Source organism: Papaver somniferum, chromosome 2 (assembly GCF_003573695.1).
Source record: "Papaver somniferum cultivar HN1 chromosome 2, ASM357369v1, whole genome shotgun sequence".
Lineage (NCBI taxonomy): Eukaryota > Viridiplantae > Streptophyta > Magnoliopsida > Ranunculales > Papaveraceae > Papaver > Papaver somniferum.
The window spans coordinates 58130456-58150825 of NC_039359.1; the positions used below are offsets into that span (position 1 = coordinate 58130456).

At 37.3% G+C, this 20370-nt stretch overlaps 1 long non-coding RNA gene across 1 annotated transcript; it reads left to right on the top strand.

Moving 5' to 3' along the window:
* The first annotated feature begins 10804 nt into the window (after positions 1–10804).
* On the top strand, positions 10805–12128 carry LOC113353351. The gene is made up of 2 exons (XR_003361223.1): positions 10805–10955; positions 11631–12128. It is a non-coding gene; the product is annotated as an uncharacterized LOC113353351 (long non-coding RNA).
* The last annotated feature ends 8242 nt before the right edge of the window (positions 12129–20370 follow it).

Below are 20370 nucleotides of genomic sequence, written 5' to 3' on the forward strand. Positions count from 1 at the left end.
TATTTCATGACAAGCGTATTCTACGCAAATCCTTCACTCCTGGTCAGAAAGTCTTGCTGTATGACTCCCGATTACATCTTTTTCCAGGAAAACTGCGTTCCAGATGGAAGGGTCCGTACCTAGTACGCACAGTTTTTCCTCATGGAGCTGTAGAGCTGGAGGATGTCTCCAACAAGAACGTTTTCAAAGTCAACGGGCAGAGATTAAAGCCATTCCTTGAGCCATTTCCACCCGACATTGAAACAACCAACCTGGAGGACCCAGTCTATGTGGACTAAACTGGTCCACTCTTTCCCTAAATAACCAAAAAGTTTTCCAAATTTTCCCTAAAAACCAAAATTTTCGTTTTCCCATCAAAACCAAATGTTTCCCAACAAAACCAAATTTTTTCCAAAAAGTCCAATCCCATTAAAAACCAAATTTTCTTGTAGATAATGTGTTAGTTAAATTTCCTTTGTGTATATTTTGTGCTCATCCATTGTGACTCCTAATATGATGGATTTTTGCCTTGAATAACGGAGTTTTAATCGAGCTGCCACCGTACAATCGGGTATCTCTCCTTTTACTCTACTCAGCATTCCTCTTCATATATTGTTTTATAATTCTTTCCATATTTTGAAACATTGAGGACAATGTTTAGTTTAGGTTTGGGGGTATAGAGTAGATACCATGATAATTTGCCATAATTGAAAACGAACTCCTTCTTCTTTTGAAAAAATTGAAAAATTCCAAAAAAATTGAAAAATCAAAAAAAAAATTAAAAAATAAAAAATCATAAAAATGGAGCTCATTTACCTTGAAATGTTGACTCTTGTGCAAATATGTATTTTTATTAGGAGTCTTAGTCTAGATATTTAGGCACCCTGATTCTAGCACAATTCACATAGTGATAAGAAATTTGCACGCGCACGATCTACCAATACATGTATGGCCTCGATCTTCAAGGTGTTTGATAGGAAGTTACGATTGCCAATCACTTTAGAATACTGAACGAAACTTGACTAGCTTGTTCTTTGGTTGGGATAGAAGGTGGAGGTTACATTAAGAAAGACAACCATCGAATTTAACTGGGTGCATCAAAAAGGGCTACCTCTTGCAAAGTGTCATGTAATTTTGTTTCCTTTTGTATATGTATCAAAAGTGTTTCCTTATGCAAAAAAAAAAAAAAAAAAAAAAAAAAAAAAAAAAAAAAAAAAACGATGTATATTCAGAAAAAAAAAAAAAAAAATATCAAAAAAAAAAATCAAAAAAAAAAAAAAAATCAAGTATTTATCAATTCCATCATCTCTTGTTCCAAAAATAAAAGAGATAGTCAATGTAAATAAGAGTCATGTAAAGTCATTTTGTGTTTTATTGTAATAAGCAAGGAGGGTGTATGCCATTGATGTACAACGCGAGTAATTGTGAAATACCTCCAACTCATTCACAATTCTCGTAAAGTCCGGACAGCTAGCTAGATTTCGACCTCAGTTCTTAGCCTGAGAAACTATCTCTTGGTGATTAGTAGTCATAACTTCAGATCTTTCTTTACACATGTGTAGATACACTTTACACTCTTATCACATGTCTTTTTTGTTATCAGTGCTAGGATTGTGCCTTCGATAGCTAGATTGACATCTCCATTTTGCTGTGAGCTTAAACTGTTTTGCACATGTCACATTTGATGGAATCTGAGCTTATATTTTGACCTAGAACTTTGTAGGTACGTTCTAAGCAAACCTTCACGAGACTTCAACTCGTCCACTAGGGACACTTAGTGGTTTAAAAGGCTTAGTGCATACGCTAAATGCATTCGAGAGACCAGCGACAGTGGTATAGTTAGGATTTCCTTAGTTTTGTTTTACTTGAGGACAAGTAAAATTCAGGTTTGGGGGTATTTGATGAGTGCCAAATAATGTATATATTATCCCTTTTTGTTGGCATTTAACTCATCTTTTATGCATTAATTCTACATTTTATCCCATATTCTGTATTTTCATTGTTTTCAAGAATAAATATTTTTCTTACTTAATTTTGCATTTTTAGGTAATAAATAAAGATTGGATGAGTTGCGGAGCAAAAAGAGCAGAAAAGTGGTGAAAAGCCGGGAGAAATTACGCAAGGAGGCCGCAAAGAATGGAGCGCACGTCCAAAAAGCTGGAAATGGGCTCAAGAAGAAGAAAGTTGTTCTTAAAGAAGAAGTGGGATCAAGGTTTTCCAAGCCCAAACTCATTTCCCAAACCCAAATCCATACCCGCTTGCGTCTTCAGCCGTCAGATCAGTTCTCAGAAGCATCCGACGGTCGCTCCCTTGCTGTACATCGAAGTTTGATATCTCCGCCTAACACTACAACACCTAACTCCATCTGGCGTCGTTGATTTTGTTGTATTATATAATCCAGCGGTCGCTACAAGCTTCACTCCATCTCGCCGTCAGATTGTTCTGCCATCTTCCCATCCATCGGTCCAGCTTCGCGAAACATCAAAATCCTCTACACCTGCTCAACACCCTAGCAACCTATACCTATACCCTAAACTATCGACCCATTCTTCTCCTCTTTCTTTCTTCTTCTTCCCCTCTCCTGCAACAGTGACCCTTCCCCCAAATCACTCCACCACCTCACCCCAAATCACTCCACTATTTTCTCCCCAACTCTACTCTACCTAAGCCCATCATCACCATCACGTACCATCTCTTTAGCATCACTAATTTCTCCAATTTCTCATCTCTCTGCTCACTGAAACCCTAGGTGAGAAATTGGGGATATAAGTGATGATTAAAGCAACAATTGGAGCATGAGAGGAACGAGAAGAAGCAGGAGAAGAGTGGGTCGACGAGATGGAGCGAGTATCTCATCAACAGTAGGTAAATCAATTTCACCAAACCCTAGTTCTACTGATTTTGGGGGAAAATTGGGGGAAAACCCTAAATGGGTAATTGGGTATAAATTGGTGTTGTGTGGAGTGTGTGAAACACACTGTATATCTCTCTGGACTAGCCAGTAGAGAATTGGCTACAAATTTTTATGAATTTCAATTTCAGTGCTTATCAGTTAACAAGTTGAAAATTGCATATTTTTTTAGTTATCTCAAATGTTGCTAGTTGTGTATGAATCATCTGTGTTAATGTATGTATGTTGCTATATCATGTCTAGCATGAGCTAAACAACATCAGGCCAAGGCTCAGCTGAAGCCTTGTGCACTGTCATGTGACTAGAAGCTAGGATAGTTCTCCTGTTGCTATGTTTTGATTGAGCAAATAGGAGATACCAATGCTCATAGAGCCTGTGATTGGCTGTACTGTCAAAAGACAGCCAATGCTAGGGGCAGACTAGAGAGCAATTTGGTATTCTTCCATTTCTAGATGTATGCTTAGGAACAAACACAACCTAGAAACATGTCATTTGATTAGGACACAAGGTGGATCCTAAGCCTTGGCTTAACCACCAATCCCTTCTCAGTAATTTGTATTTTCAGTCCTGTGTGCTTTCAACTCAGTTAATTTTCTTGCCTCTTATTTTCTTGCAATTTGTAGCTTCTGTGCACTGAAGTCAGTGCACAATCCTCACCTTGCCCTTGGCTTCCAAGCCTTGGTTCTTTGCTGATTTACCTTGCTGTTTTCTTAGCTGTTTCTTTGCTTCTTTACCTTGCATCCTTGGTTCATGCCATTTACCTTGCTTTGCTCACTGCCATAGTGCATTGTCACCATTGTTAGCTTAGGTTTCTCTTGTATGCTCCCACTCCCTGTGGACTGACCCCCTGCTTACCTTCTATATCATAACTTGGCCTTGTATACTTGCAAGATTTTGTGTGTCTTTGCATTTCACACCACCTTGTGATATACACAAGTTATTTATATATGTAACTCATGTTATTTATATGTGTAACTTCTGGTTACACATGTTATATGCTTGTGTAACTCCTAATTACACAATTAGGATGCATGTTTAACTGCACATCACACAAGCCATATGCATGACAATTTGCACGTTTAACTAGCATTGGCAGACTATGGATGTGTAACTAGTAGTTACACATGCTAATTAAATATGTAACTTCTAGGTACACAAGCCAAATAAATGTGTATCTACTAGTTACACATGCTAATTTGATGGGATATGCATATGTAACTTATAGTTACACATGCTAATTTGATGGGATATGTTATAGTGGTTATATTTATGAAATTGAGAAAAGAACATCAAGTCCTAGTAGTAGGGAGTAGTAGTGGATGCAGATTAGACTAATTAGATGCAGGTTATACTTATAGTTACACATAATAATTAGATGTGTAATTTCTAGTTACACATGATGATTGTATGTGTAACTTATGCTAATATGCATGTGTAACTATTGTTTACATGTGTAACTACTGATTACACATGCATTTTGTTTTCCTGGGTTCATATCTATACCCTGCTGAATCAGTTGTGTGATCATTTTTTGCGATATTAATGTGCTAGCACAAGGTTCCCAGGTGTTTGTATTATTCTTCCAGTATAATTACTTTCTGAAGCTTTACTTTATGTTGCTTAAAATGTCCTTCGTCATCGATAATATGAAAATGGCTTAGGTACATCTAGACTAGCGCTGTAAAACGTCTTTCTGTTAATACAGTGCTAACAACGTCTTTCTGCTGAAGCAGTGATATCTTAATTAAGAGCTTCTCATTCACTTGCAAGGTTAACTGTATTATTTTATGACTGGTAATTTCTTGATAGTCACCTCTCGTTTTTGCTAGTGTTATTCATTTAGAGATGGATTTGCTGATTTTATGTTGACATATCTAAGTCAGATGCATGTGTAACTCCTAGTTACATAATTCAGATGCATGTGTATCTGCAAGTTACACATGTTAATTAGATGTGTAACTTTTACTTACACATACTGATTTTGGGTACACATATCAATATGTATGTGTAACTCCTAGTTACACTAGTCATATGCATGTGTAACTGCTAGCTACACTAGCCAGATGAATGTGTATCTCCTAGTTACACATGTTATATGCATGTGTAACTCTCAGTTACACAATTCAGATGCATGTGTAACCGCTAGCTACACTAGTCAGATGCTTGTGAAACTGAAATATACATTGTTTTATGTACTGTTCATTTTAATCGTATAAATACTGATTGCTTGTTGTTATATTTCAGGTTTTAGATAACTTCATAAAAGCTAATTGCTTAAACGTGGTAATGGTCTCGCTGGAACTGGAGTTGACGCTGAATACACAAGTCAGATGCATGTGTAACTCTCAGTTACACTAGATGACACATATGTAACTCTCAATTACACTAAACAGATGCGTGTGTAACTTCTAGTTACACATGCTAAGAAATTATTGTAAATGAATATTAAAGTAATAACTTTTTTTTTTGTGTTTTTTTTTTGATGTCTATTTATTTGCATATATATACAAGTGTAACTTTGCATTACACATATCATAAGGATGTGTAACTTCTGGTTACACATGCCATATGCATGTGTAACTTCTGTTTACACCTTCGCACTGTATTTTAATAATTTCGGGCCTAGATTTAATAATTTTGGGCCTAGATTTAAATTTTATTTAATTATGGGCTTGACAATATGCATAAGGGTATCAAGGTCTTTTAAAAACTCGGGGCCTAGATTTAAACTTTTTTTAATTAAGGGCCTCATATTATGGGTTATCCATGGGTTGGGCCTGAGCCTAATTTCCCCTACAGGGATACTAGAGTGGAGGGAGAAAAAGCTAGAGCCGAACTAATATTCTTGGCATCACAGATATGGATTTACTTCAGAAATGCTACCGGAGCCTTTTGGCCAATGCCTAATTGCAATCATTTAAAAGCTGTAAGTTCAGATTGGTGCACCCGATTGGCAAGATGTTTTGTCCCTTGATCCCGGCATCAATTTGCTGGAGTATTTGGAAGTCGAGGAATGCTTTAATTTTCGATCATGTTCCAGTCTCTACCGATACCGTCATCAGAAAAGTTAAAGAGTGTATTTTTGGTGTTGCAATTCCGTAGAACTCAAGGGGTCTTGTCTGGATTATATCCTTTCCAACTGGGATTCTTTTTTCCTTACTTAGCGTCCTTGGTTGTTTTCGTTTTGGGGTTGTTAAGTCTGTTTTTTTTTCTTGCGGTTCTTTTCGAGCTGCTTGTATTTGGGTCTGTTAGCTCTTTGCGAGCCGCTTTTCGCTTACTTCTGGTAGGCTTATATAAAATCCTTCACCTTTACCGATCGGAAAAAAAATAGAGACCAAGTTTACCACAACTCTTATAACTAAAACAATTATATTTCGAGTATGTACCATTGCTCGTTATAGTAAACCTTGTGAACTGAATTTTGTTGCATTATAAAATTAAAATCCTCTAATTAGGATTGAAATTTACTTTCCTCTTGAAAGTAAGTCTTACCGAATCCCTATTTAGAGCCCCATTTCCCAACATAATTTTCATAAAACCAAGTTGAAAGTCTAATTTTGTGAATACTCTGCAACACTAATGGCTTACTCTCTCACGCTAGTGGCTTTGTGCTCTACACTCAATAGGGAGTGTTTGAACCATAAATACGAATGTTTTTGTACATTTTCAGTGGCTTTGTATGTCTTTTTTGGCTTTTTTTTTTTTTTTTTTTTTTTAAGTATGAATTTTATTAAACTAATTAAAGGGCTATTACACGAGGGTATAAAATACCCAAAAATTCATCGGTCACAATAGGAATGATATGCCACGGATCTAATGTAACAAAACAATGGAGTAGAAGGTGAGCAGCTGTCTTATTTGGTGAGTTAGGAATTGCCATTTTGCTCTTTTTACTGTTGTGTTTTCCGTTTTTATGCACTCTTTCATTTGTTTTCAGTTTTTGTGCGCTCTTTCATTTTTGTTTTACATGAAGTTCGGAATTTCTATTTTCCTGTTACTGGTTCAGCACATCTCTAACATTTTTGTTTTCTTTACTCTTCTGTCCCAATATTAATTGACCTATTTATTTTTAGATTTTTTGTCCCATTAATAGTTGATTTTATATCAGTTGATACTCATGTTTACATTCGTTACGCAGGTGTTTTAAAATGTTTTTCAATAATATAATATTTATGAATATTCGTGGTATAGGTTGAAAGATACATCATTTTTAAATTGTACTACTAGATCAATTAATAATGGGATGGAAGGAGTATTTGTTTTCCATTTTTGTGGGTTTTCACATTTTTGTTTCACGGTTTTTATTTGGCTTGGACACTGTCTTTGGAATATATGGCGTATGCTATCCACCGAGGTGACCGAGTGGGTCGTGAATCAAGTTAGCTCGAATGCATTCCAGGCATGTATACAGAAGATAGTTAAAAGACCAAGTCAGCGACAAGATTTGAATATTCTACCTGGATAAACTTAACCTAATTGTTATTATGATTTAGGGTTTTTTAATTATCCAATTATTGTTATAAATAGGAAATTAGGATGTAAATATATAAAAAATTATCTCAGTGTCAATTGATGATCATCAATGTAGCTTGTGTGAATATTGGCATCAGTGCTGAACTATGTATGATTTCATTCTCTCTTTGGTACATTATATTTCGATCCATACTCATAAATTACTACACTTTCTTTTCTTTTACTTACACTATTATACAAACATGTAGAGGTGCAAATTGCGCCGGGCCAACACGTGGGCTAACACAACACATCACATCACGGCACATCATGTGTATTTTTCCAACACGTGGGCTAACACAACACATCACGGCACATCATGTGTATTTTTCCGACACAACATAGCACAACACGATATTTAACACGGCGCGACACAGCACAATACAGCATGTAACACACTAGGCACATGATTTTGTAGACCGAACTGTACCGGACCGGCACGTTTTACACCTCTACAATCATGCATTTCTTTTACATTATCATACAAATATATAGTCGATCTGGTTCAAAATCTTCCTCCCTTTTCACTATATATCGTTCTTATTTTCCACATTTTTGTTCGTTTGGTTTACCAGATCTTAGCACATCTGTATCTGTATTCCGTCAAGATCCACATCCACCCATCCACATCCACCCACTCACTTCCACCATTCACATACACCCCCACATAAATTCTTCACTTTATTTCTTCTTTAACATTGTACTTATAGGATGACTTGGGCTAGAGCTACAAAAGAATGCATGATATATAGATTTGTTTTTGTTACATAATAATCTTTTTCTCTTTTGGCGTATAGCCAAAGACTACCCTAGAGTGACAAGTGTGTCACTCACAATTGACCACATGCCATATTACTTTACACATGCGAACAGCTCCATGCAATTTGCACAAAGCCTCAAAGTAAAGCTTAGGTTAACTCTGGCATTGGCTCAGTGGCCTTGTTTTGCTTGAGAGGAATTTCAAAAGAGAGTTCAAATATCGTAGAGTATATTTATTAGATGCTTTTTCTTTCTTTTGATCTTCATTGACATCATTAGTGACAGCATCGACATTTCGTTTCCTTTTTAATAGTATTGGACTGATCTGGTCTGATCTTTGAACCAATAAAGTCGATAAGATTCTTGGAAGTGGAATAAAAGAAGACGTACATGATAATATTAAAAATCGATCGATTGATCTGATGTGTTTGGACCCTATACCGTTTTACCCACAAGTCGACCCCCAAAAGAATAGTGACGAAGTCGGATATATATGAGCACGTGAAAGTAGTGGTTCCTATCCAGCGATTGATTGTCCATTAAAATCACGCAACGCGTATTTAACCAACTCAGCACCGGTGGAGCATGCCCATTGTCAAACTCCACATCTGTATATAGATTCATTTTGACCAACCCAGGTTACCAAACCTTTCCTTGGAATAGGAAGATCTTGACTGGTGCAGGTTTTCTCTAGCTCTTTTAGTCTTTCGGTCGTACTAGCCAAAAGAACACTAAAACTCGTGATTTAAAAAGAACCTTACTGGTAATTTAGTCAGGTTTCTGGTATGATTCATCGAACCCAGTGACCTATACTGTGAAGAAAGCCTTGCGCGCCTATGCAAACGTAGGTTGGGGACCCTATTAAAGAGGCCTAGCTACGAAGATAATTGGAAGTCAGCGATATAAGGTGATACTTCGGCCTTCAATTCTTGATCTTTGCTCCCACTTAAATATTATTATATGTAAAGCTGGGCATAAATGTTGGAAAATTGAATGTTCTCATAATCAGATGATTTCATTTGTATGAATGGGAGAATTGAATCTGTTTGTGACTTTGTTTCCACTCAGTCCTTTCGGCTATGAATTTTTCTTATCTCTACACAAAAGGGTAACAAAATACACATAGGACACATGCATGCCGGACGCAACTGTCCCAAACATTGGGTTCATATTGCATTAATCAAATTGAATGGAAAGAAACTAAAGCCACGATGTATCGGCACCATTGTATGCCCTCATTGGCACAAACATTTCTTTTTCCAATCCATTGACACAGACATTTTAGTGGCTCTCCTTTGTCTAATTTGATTAGTGGTTAATTAAAGTTTAATTAACAAATCAATTATGCTTTAATTTTTTTGGCCGTAATAAATCTTAATTTGTCGGAACAAAGTTATCAATTAACTTTTACGATCCCACTTCTAATTGGTTGTGGAGGCTACTTAGTTGACTAATCCTAATTATATATGTAATCAAATACTGCCTCTGTTTTAAAAAAAGTGATATTTTCACTTTTTCATTTCTATCTAAAAATAGGCTAAATTAAAAAAAAAAAAAGTATCACTTTCCTAAAACGGAGGGAATAATAAATTTGCATTTTTAGTACTGGGTCCATATATTCTCCTCTAGCTACCTCCATATACAAAACGATGAACATTTGTTGACAAATGCCTTAGCTTTTCTCGGACTTGTGAACCCAAGCAATAGCTTGCTTAATACAAATACTTTTTCTTAATAGTCATAGATCGAATCCTTAAAAAAAAAAGAAATTTAGCTTGTTTGATGCGTAAAATACTTGATTACTGATTAAGCTTTTGTTAGATGGTCGACACAGTAATAGATAAGCTTTCGCTTATTGGTGGACATGATAATACGCATATGTAAGCACTTTTAACGCGTATAACCGTATATAATCAAAGCTATGATGAAGCATTCGGTATACAGAATAAATTTGATTAGTTAACAATTTAACATGAAAGTTACGGGTAAGTAGGGCAAACATAATTAGCTAACCAAAACTAGCGAATTGATTTTATTTTGTTCTAAATATATACTAAGTATTACACTTTTTTTTTTTTTTTTTTAATCCTACTATCTTGCTTTTTGAAGAATGACTGTACGTCCGTGCTGGAGATAGCATGTGAATAGAGATAAGAGATAACAGAGATGAGATCGGGAAACCAAATAGTAGTTACGGTATATTGTTTCTAGTGGTGGTAGTGACGGTGATTTGTCAGTGGGGACTGACTGAAAAAGGAAAAGTAGACCAACTTTTTTTGGAGACCTGCTAGAAGTAACAGAAATTTAGAATTACAAGACACCTTGACATGAGGAATTGGTCATTTATGTAACAGCAGATTGGGATATACAAGATCAAACAGTGAGACACATAGTCTGAATGAGTTATCTAGATAGATCATGTTTCTATTACTCTTCTTTATCTAAACTAGCTACTTTACTTTACCTTAGAATATGAATATCGTAGTAGAATAAACCAATATGATAGAGATTGGATCAATAAGAGATCAGAGAGAGAGAGAGAGGGGGAGAGAGAGAGATAGAGAGTTAGAAAGCGAGGTACTTGGGATCCCTATATAAATGATCAACAAGCCATCAGTTTTTCTTCACACAGAAAACATCTCCTTATAAAACAGTTGATCAGGGATAGAGTTTTGTATAGAGATAGCATTGAGATATAATGGTCAATGATGACGAAGGGAACTAGCTAGAAAGCTAGCGTCTGAAGAAGTCCTTGTGATCTTCAGTTCAAAGGTGTGCGGTGTACAAAGTACAGGTAATATTAACTGATATGCATGGGTTTATATGGTGACAGAAGAGAGTGAGCACACATGGTTTTCTTGTATGAATGTTCCCATGCTAGAATCTATGCGTGCTTACTCTCTATCTGTCACCCCCAAACACCTCATATTAACTATCAACCACTCATTTCACAAAGTATATATATGTGATGGCTTCAATTAAATTATCTTAGTCCAGGACTTCATGTAATATTGATATGCATGGGTTATATGGTGACAGAAGAGAGGGAACACGCACGGTTTTCTTGCATGAATGTTCCCATGGTTGAACCACTGCGTGATTACTCTCTGTCTGTCACCCAACCACCTCTTTCTCTCTCTCCCTCTCTTATTTACCTTGGTAGTTCACTTATTTACCGCAGTATATACTTAGCAAAACAAGTATACTTAAGCAAAACAATATTAAGTACTTCAGGGTGTATATCTCTTGTTTCACTAGTTATTTATATGTACTCACTTGAGCAGGGTAGTAAAAGGTCATATTCACACCCCGATAATTGTTCTCACTTAACCCTAGTTAGCCATCGAAACTATCCTGGCTGATTTGATCTTCAAAGCGTATATCTTTTTGTTATACTTATTAAGGGCAAGGTTGATTGTATTAGATAAGATTAATAAATTTTGTTGGAATTCTGCCTGTTCTCGATTAGGCTAGCTAGCACAGTTTTTCAGCTTCAGCAGCGACCAAAGATCCAAACTTGCCAGCAATATCTTACCCTTACTGGCGATCAAAAAAATAAATCAGCTTTTAGACGACGAGACAAGCGCAACCACTAACTTCATCAATTCTTCACATGTACGGAGCAAGACTCCTTTCATGATATGAGCGGCAGCACTTATATCTGGATGCCTATTCTATGTGGAGCTACGGAGACAAACAGCTGATCATATCTTTGTCATTGGATGCAAGATTACTGCTTGTATATGGAGGCCCTTCTTTGGCGCCTTTTAGCTAGTTGAAAATTGAATGCGAAAATTGAATCATCTTGCTGTGGTATGTTATGCCCTAATTGATGAGCTAGGTAGCATGTATATCAACTATTCTTGTTGTTTCATGTAATATTCCGTGTATAAATATTCTAAAGAAAGCATATATACTAGCAATGATTTCCAACCTTTCTCATTAATCCAATTCCTCATACACAGAATGACATAATTGTTTTGCACTGAGTAAGTTTTTTTTTTTTTTTGATCGGAAAAGAGAAAATATATTAAAAATGAAGAATGTACAAAAGTCTACCCAAGTAGACTAAAAGAAAAGGAGTAACAGACTAGGCGAAACACAAAAAAAAAACAAGACTAGTTACAAGAATAAATTTTCCCAATCCGTCGTCACTGAACTTGAGAAGTTCACATGCACTCTTTTCCCTGCTTCAGAAGACCAAAGGAGAATTAAGGTTTTAGCCTCAGTACCTAGGTCATCATCTATCTTGTAGACGTGATTGACATTGAAGATGCGGTTGTTTCGTTCAGTCCATAAACACCAGAATATAGCTGCTGGGATTAAGCTCCAGATGTAATTTCCATTGGATGTGAAATTCAGGTGATACCAACAATTAGCCAGCGACTTAATATTCCTTGGCGTGACCCAAGTGCAACACGAACTTGGGAGTAGTAGTGACCAAACCCTGAAGGCAACCCTGCAATGAAGAAAAAGGTGATCTTGTGTCTCATCATTGCAACCACAAAGCGCACAGAAGTTATCTACTGCCATTCCTTTGCGTAAGAGCATATCCTTCGTGTTTAATTTCCCATGAACAAAACTCCAGACGAAGATATTTACCTTAGGAGGGATCGACGTTTTCCAAACGAACAAAAGTGGGAAATTTTCGACACCCGCAGACTCAACCAGTTTCAAGTATAGGGTTTTAATAGAAAAGACACCCGAAAAAAATATTTTATTTAGACCCTTTCATAGAACCTGAACCTGAACCACAATTAGATATAAATATCTTAATCAGGAAACTAGATAAGGGAATGTTATTCTTGTTCACTTTCTTGGGTTATTGTAGTTTCCTTTGGTCAGCTCTATTTCGTTTTGAAGACCCACAGTTATTCCGACTGTTACTTTATGGTTCGAGTTGACTAATCCTTTCCTAAGTCTGGCTGAAGACTTTAAACTTAGCACTTCTTGGGAGGTATCCCATGCTCATGCAACACGGTAATATCTTTCCTTAACTCTTTTTGCTTCAAGTGGTAACAATTTCTCCTCGTTCATGCTGTTAATTTTATCATTGGAAACATTGAGTACAATGTTAGATTTAAGTTTGGGGGTACGGGAAAATATTTTAGTTGCAATAAATAAACTCCAGAGCCTAGAAATTTATGCATATTCAGGATGGCACTAACTAATCTAAGTGGATGGAAACATCTTGGTTGTAGGAGTTGAGGAACCAATCTGATTAGATGGAAACATCTATAGAGTCTATTCATAAAAGCACAGAGCTCAGGTGTTAGAAATAACATGATAGTTGCACCATATCTCGTTGAGTCCTTTTCACTTCTATTTTTATTTTGTTTTTAAACTATGTTTCTCTAAGTGATAGGTGGGGCCCACGATTCAAGTTGTTACCAATGCTAGGGTGAATTAGAGTGATTGAGATACCATGAAAAAAAGAAGAAAAAATAATAATATTGAGACCAGAGCATTTGACCAAAAGGAATAAATTCAATAAAGTCGACCACTGGTACCCTTGTATATGCCAGTTGTGTTGACCTAGAGTTAGGATTATCAATCACTGGTTCCCTTGTATATGTCAGTTGTGTTGATATTAGTCAGACTAGTATCTCAATCCATTAGGATAGGTTCATTTTGGCGGAGGCCTTCAGACAGATATGGGAAACGCCGTTCACTTAGTAAACATCAAAACCATCTATGTTTTTCTATATCCATCTCGTAATCTTTCCATGTGATTAGTTTGACTCCGAATATGATGTCCATAGTGCAACTATCTGAGTAGAGATCTGTCACTTATATATGAATTTTAGTATGCTTGATTGCAAACTCGTGTACATCAATTGGAATTTCGCATCAGGGTACTTCCTCTTGTAGTCAATAAGTATGCCAACCAAGGAGATTCTTTAGTGCCTTCCAAGGTTCGTTGTAGATAGCTAGGGTCTGGAGTATAAAGGTTTTGTGGGTACACCTCTGGTACACCCTCCGGAGACAACACTCCGCCACTAGGGTCACCTAGTGGTTTAACGGCTTGCTGCACGTGCTAAGTGTAGTCATTTTACTTTCTAGATTAGATTTGCTTGAGGACTAGCAAATAATAAGTTTGGGGGTATTTGATAAACACATTTTTGTGTCTAATTTGTCCTCAATGGCCGTATTGTTGGAACTCTATTTTTGTACTAATATTGTGTTTTTATGTATTTTTAGGAAATAAACATTTTTGGAAAATTCGGCTCGAAAAGTTGATTTTGGCACCCCCGGAGAACAAGTGTTATTCGGACTCTCGCTTTTGGATAAGGGGTAACATAATTACTAAGGGGCACCCCCAGGTCACCCCCAAGGAAGCTGCTATTCGCACCCCAGTTCTGGTTAGGGGGAGGAAATCTTCTTCCCAAATTCAAAAACCAAAAATTGGCGGGAAAAATTGTTCTTGAACTGCCGTGACTAGGGTTGAGGATTTGTAGGTGTTCCAGTGAGATTCAATGGCCCAAATTAAATAAGTTTGTTCCTAGGGCCTAGATAGAGCTGGTATGGGTGTTGGATTCGGTCAAAATTGGTTAGATAACCGGTGGTAATCAAATCAGGGAAGATATTCTAAAATAGGAAAAAATATTCTATTCTTGGATGGAAGAGACGTGCATGGGTTGATTCTATTGGCTGGAAACAATTCCTACAGTTCAAGGATGACGCGTGAGAAGAGATAAAACAGGGAACAATCCGTAACAAATCAGAGAATTAAAGAAAAAAGATATCGAGAATATTTTCATTCACTGCCGAGTAATGGGAAGAATTTTTGGATTAATGAGAAGTTATTCTTGGTCCAAAGGTGTATAAATATAACTCTTGGGTTAGCATAGAAGGTTGTCGAGAGTTTGGGGTCGAGAGGAGGTCCAGAGAAGCAGAAATCAAGAGTTGATGAAACTCTGTTGCTGCTGCTGATGATGATGTAGAACACCAAGAACACGAAGAACGGACCTGCAACAACAGTCGTTTCTCTACAGTAATAACGACTCACACCTGTGGGTCGTACATCAGGCAGTCTTATTTTCCACAGCGTTTGCGACACAGCGGCAACAGTCTTATTTTGTCACTGAGGGTCGTAGGTCTCTGGTTTTATTGTATTTCTCATATTCTCATCATTTGTAAACCATTTTTGAGCCATAATAAATTATTTTGAGAGCATTTTTACTATGATGAGTTAAACCCCAACACTGGGACGACGGAGAAGGCCGAGCTTCATACATGGGTAATTTTATTAATTATTTTAATGACTTTTGCATTAATTTTGATTGAAATTAAGATTTTAAATTAATTACTTGTGATTTCATTTGATGGAGTATGCTTAGTCCTAGGGATTTTTGATATGCCATGCTTAAGAACTACAAGTAATATTTTATAAAATCTATCTTGGCAATAAACTAGAGTTAATATTTGTTTTGTTTTTGAACTATAATTGCTAGAGTTAATTTCTGAACCATTTGAAGAAAAAAAAAACGGCTGAATCTTTAGTCCCAGTACTCTTGACCATATTGTTAACATCTTTTGTATATATTTTTATTAAATCTAAAAATTTCATTTCCTTCATAAGTCTGAAACGAATCCTATTTACTACAAACCTCAGAAAATCAATAATCAGGTATTGGCTTTATGGGTCCGTTTCCTAATTCTTTTGGTAACCTATACATCCTTGTCGCCGTAGACTATGTCTCTAAGTGGATTGAGGCGGTTGCGTGTAAAACCAATGACCATAGGGTTGTGATTGAGTTCTTGAAAAATAATATACTTACACGTTTCGGTACATCGCGAGCTATAATTAGTGATGGAGGGTCGCACTTTTGTAATGGGACTTTTAGGCTTATGATGAAGAAATGTGGTATTACATATAAGGTAGCTACCCCGTATCATCCACAGACTAGTGGTCAGGTAGATGTTTCCAATAGGGAGATAAAACGTATATTAGAGAAAACAGTTAACCTTAATCGTAATGACTGGTCGTCTAGGCTTACTGATGCCTTATGGGCTTACCGTACTGCGTTTAAGACCCCCATTGGAATGTCGCCTTATCGACTTGTTTATGGCAAGGAATGTCACTTACCTGTTGAGTTAGAACATAAAGCTTATTGGGATGTTAAGCAGCTAAATTTTTCATTTGACGAGACAGGAGTCCATAGGAAACTCCATCTCAATGAGTTGGACGAGATTCGTATAGATGCTTACGATAGTGCGAAGGAGTATAAGAACAAAATGAAACTTGTGCATGATATAAACATATTACGGAAGTCATTTTCTCCAGGTCCAAAAGTTCTTCTGTATGACACTCGTTTGCATCTATTCCCCGGGAAACTGCGCTCTCGGTGGACCGGTCCTTTTGTGGTCCGTACTGTTTTTCCTCATGGCGCTATTGAGATTGAGACATCAGATGGTACTAGTTCTTCAAAGGTTAACAGTCAGAGATTAAGGCCCTTTTTAGAGCCTTTTCCTACAGGTGATGTTGAGGAGGTCCCTCTGGAGGATTTGTATGTTGTATAATTTTTGTATTCAGTTTTTGGTTTCACTTCACTCAGGTACTATCTTTCCGAACTCTCTCTTTACTATTTCCTCATGTTACTTATATTTTTGGTACTGTTCTTTCATGCGAAACATTGAGGACAATGTTAGATTTAAGTTTGGGGGTGGGGAAGAAACTTTTTGTTAGTTTTAAGTTGTAATAAATAAACTCCAGAGCCTAGAAATTTATCGTTATTAAGTAGGGCACTAACCAACCTAAGTGGATGGAAGCATTTTGGTTGTAGGAGTTGAGGAACCAATCTGATTAGATGGAAACATCTAGAAGAGTCTATTCATAAAAGCACAGAGCTCAGGTGTTAGAAATAACATGATAGTTTCACCATATCTCGTTGAGTCCTTTTGGCAGGCCTAGACAGGTGTATAAAAATGAGCGCAATGAAAACGGGCCTACAGTAATACCGCAAGTGCACGGTCGTCGGTTGTAGCTCGTGCAAGTACGGGTCGATCCACAGAGATCGGGTGTGTTTTGGAGTGTTTAGCTAATTGGGTTCCTAGATTTGCTTTGGGCTTAGAAGCCTTTTGGCTTAAATTGGGCTTGAGTACTAATGGGTTTGAATGCCCTTTGAATGAATTGGGCTTAGTGGGTTTGTTAAAAATAAAATGAACTGAGCTTGGGCTCAGTTATCTTTGAAGTGCAAATGGGCTTTGGTTCTGGAAACTGGTTTGAGCGTTGGGCTTAACAATTCACTTGTGAGTTGGGCTTAGTAGTGAACTAGGCTTTGGCCTTAACTGGGCTTCAGAGGCTTTTGGGAGTGAACTGAGCTTTGGGCTCAGTTGGTTGGGCCTTTAGCCTTTGGTTTCACTGAATTGGACTTGGGCTCAGGAGTGAAGTGAGCCTTGGAGAGCAAAGCAAGCAGCAGGAGTGCAAGAGAGGCAGCAGCAGCTGAAGAAGCTACAGCAGCAACAGAAAATGCACAGCAGTGCAGTAGCAACAGAGCTGTAGCAGCAGTGCAGTAAATGCAAAGCAGAAATGCAACAGAGTTGCAGGTCAAACAAGTAGTAAAGAAAGTGCAAAACAGAAATGCAAGTAGTAATGCAGCAGTGCAGGTAAAGCAAATGAGAAGTGAAAGTAAAACAAATGAAAGAAAACAAGAAAGCAAAGTTAAACAGTAGAAGATGGAATTGTGGATGAGAATGAAGGTTGATGGCAAACTAGGGCATTGATTCCACCTCTTAACCTAGACTAAGTCGGATATTCCAATTGCAACCAAATTATCCTCCCAAGGTACTAGCTATCTGATTAGAGCATAACTAGTCTGAGGTTTGGACCATAATCAATTAACATGGGCTGCTGCACTTTCAATCACAGGGGTATCCTAACTACAATGTATGCCTGACATACAATGTGAGAGCAAAGTGATGAGAGGCCAAAATTGTAGTCTCCTACACAGTGGCATTAAGGTTTCATCTTCACCCTAGTGGTGAATTAGAACATGCTAACACCTAGAACTAAACAGGAACAATTACAAATGAACAGGAGCATTAAACTAACAACACATCAACAATTACACAACATCAAACACAACACAGTGAACAAGAAGAAAAATATGCAAATGATGAAAATTGACAATGAAATTAAAATCAAACCTAACCCAATTAGGGGGAAACTTGGCTAGTCCAAGAACAAGTTTTAACATCTCATACACATCCCCTTTTATACCCAAATTAGCAAATTAGGGTTTACACCCATTTTCCCAAAATATCTTCACTCAACAGTACAATTAGGGTTTCGAGAAATAATGAAATTAACTCACCCTCTGATGCAATTAGACTCGACCCATGCTTTGGGTATGTCCCCTCTGCTCTTCTGAAGCTTTTCTTGCCCTCAATTTTGACTTCTCCTCGCTGTTGGTGAAACCCTAGCTTCTCACTGTTCTAGCTTGTAGCACCTAGTTAGATGCTAGAAACGAGACAAGGGAGAGACTTGGGATGGAGTGGTGATGTACGGTGTGGTGTGGTGGTGGTGTAAGCGACAGCGGCAGAGAGTGGAGGTGGTGGAGTTGCAGGCTCTGCAACTGTCGGGTGTTTGTGGTGAACTGGTTTTGGGAAGATGAGAAGGAAGAGCTCGATGGGATTAGGATTAGGGGTTGTTTGGTTGGGAATAGGGTATGGGTTGCTATGGTGTGAGGCGGGATATCAAATTTAGATGTTGGCGAATATGAGTCACTGGATGCGATGCTGGTAGGTAGATCGGACGGCTAAAAGAGAAGCAGTTTGTAGCGACCGTTGGATGTGGAACACAACGAAGTCAACGGTGCTAGATTAGGTTAGGTGCTAAAGTGTTGGGCGGAATCATCGGGATTTGATGCACAGGCATAGGAGAGACCGTTGGATTCAACTACCATCTAATCTGAAGGCTTGGAATTTCAGCGCTGTGGTGCTTGGCAGAGACTTCCGATTTTGATGCTCTATGAAGGAGCGACCGTCGGATGCTTCTGAGAACTGATCTGATGGCTGAGAACGGAGGCGCTTTTGTGTGTAGAAAATGAGGTTGTACGCACCATTCTTCGCGGCTTCCTTGCGTAATTTCTCCCAGCTTTTCACTACTTTTCTGCTCTTTTCGCTCCACGACTCATCCGAACTTTATTTATTACCTAAAAATGCAAAATTAATTAATAAAAATATTTATTCTTGAAAACAATGAAAATACAGAATATGGGATAATATGTAGAATTAATGCACAAAAGATGAGTTAAATGCCAACAAAAAGGGATAAAATATATACAATATTTGGCACTCATCACCTTTTCACTTCTATTTTTATTTTATTTTGTGTTTAAACTATGTTACTCTAAGTGATTAGGTGGGGCTCACGATTCAAGTTGTTACCAATGCTAGGGTGAATTAGAGTGATTGATTAAAAAATAAAAATAAAAAAGTTGAAAAAAAAAGTTGAAAAAAAAAAGTTGAAAAAAGAAGAGATAAAAAAAAAATTATTATGAAAAAAAAAGAGAAATTTTTTTGAGACCAGACCATTTGACCAAAAGGAATAAATTCAATAAAGTCGACCACTGGTACCCTTGTATATGCCAGTTGTGTTGACCTAGAGTTAGGATTATCAATCACTGGTTCCCTTGTATATGTCAGTTGTGTTGATATTAGTCAGACTAGTATCTCAATCCATTAGGATAGGTTCATTTTGGCGGAGGCCTTCAGACAGATATGGGAAACGCCGTTCACTTAGTAAACATCAAAACCATCTATGTTTTTCTATATCCATCTCTTAATCTTTCCATGTGATTAGTTTGACTCCGAATATGTTGTCCATAGTACAACTATCTGAGTAGAGCTCTGTCACTTATATATGAATTTTAGTATGCTTGAGTGAAAACTCGTGTACATCAATTGGAATTTCGCATCAGGGTACTTCCTCTTGTAGTCAATAAGTATGCCAACCAAGGAGATTCTTTAGTGCCTTCCAAGGTTCGTTGTAGATAGTTGGTGTCTGGAGTATTAAGGTTTTGTGGGTATATCTCTAGTAAGCCCTCCCGAGACTATAACTCGGCCACCTAGGGGTTTAAAGGCTTATTGCATACGTTAAATGCAATCGACGATGCCTGCGACAGTAAGTTAGGATTTTATTTTGTAGTTTTGATTTGCTCGGGACTAGAAAATAATAAGTTTGGGGGTATTTGATAGACACATTT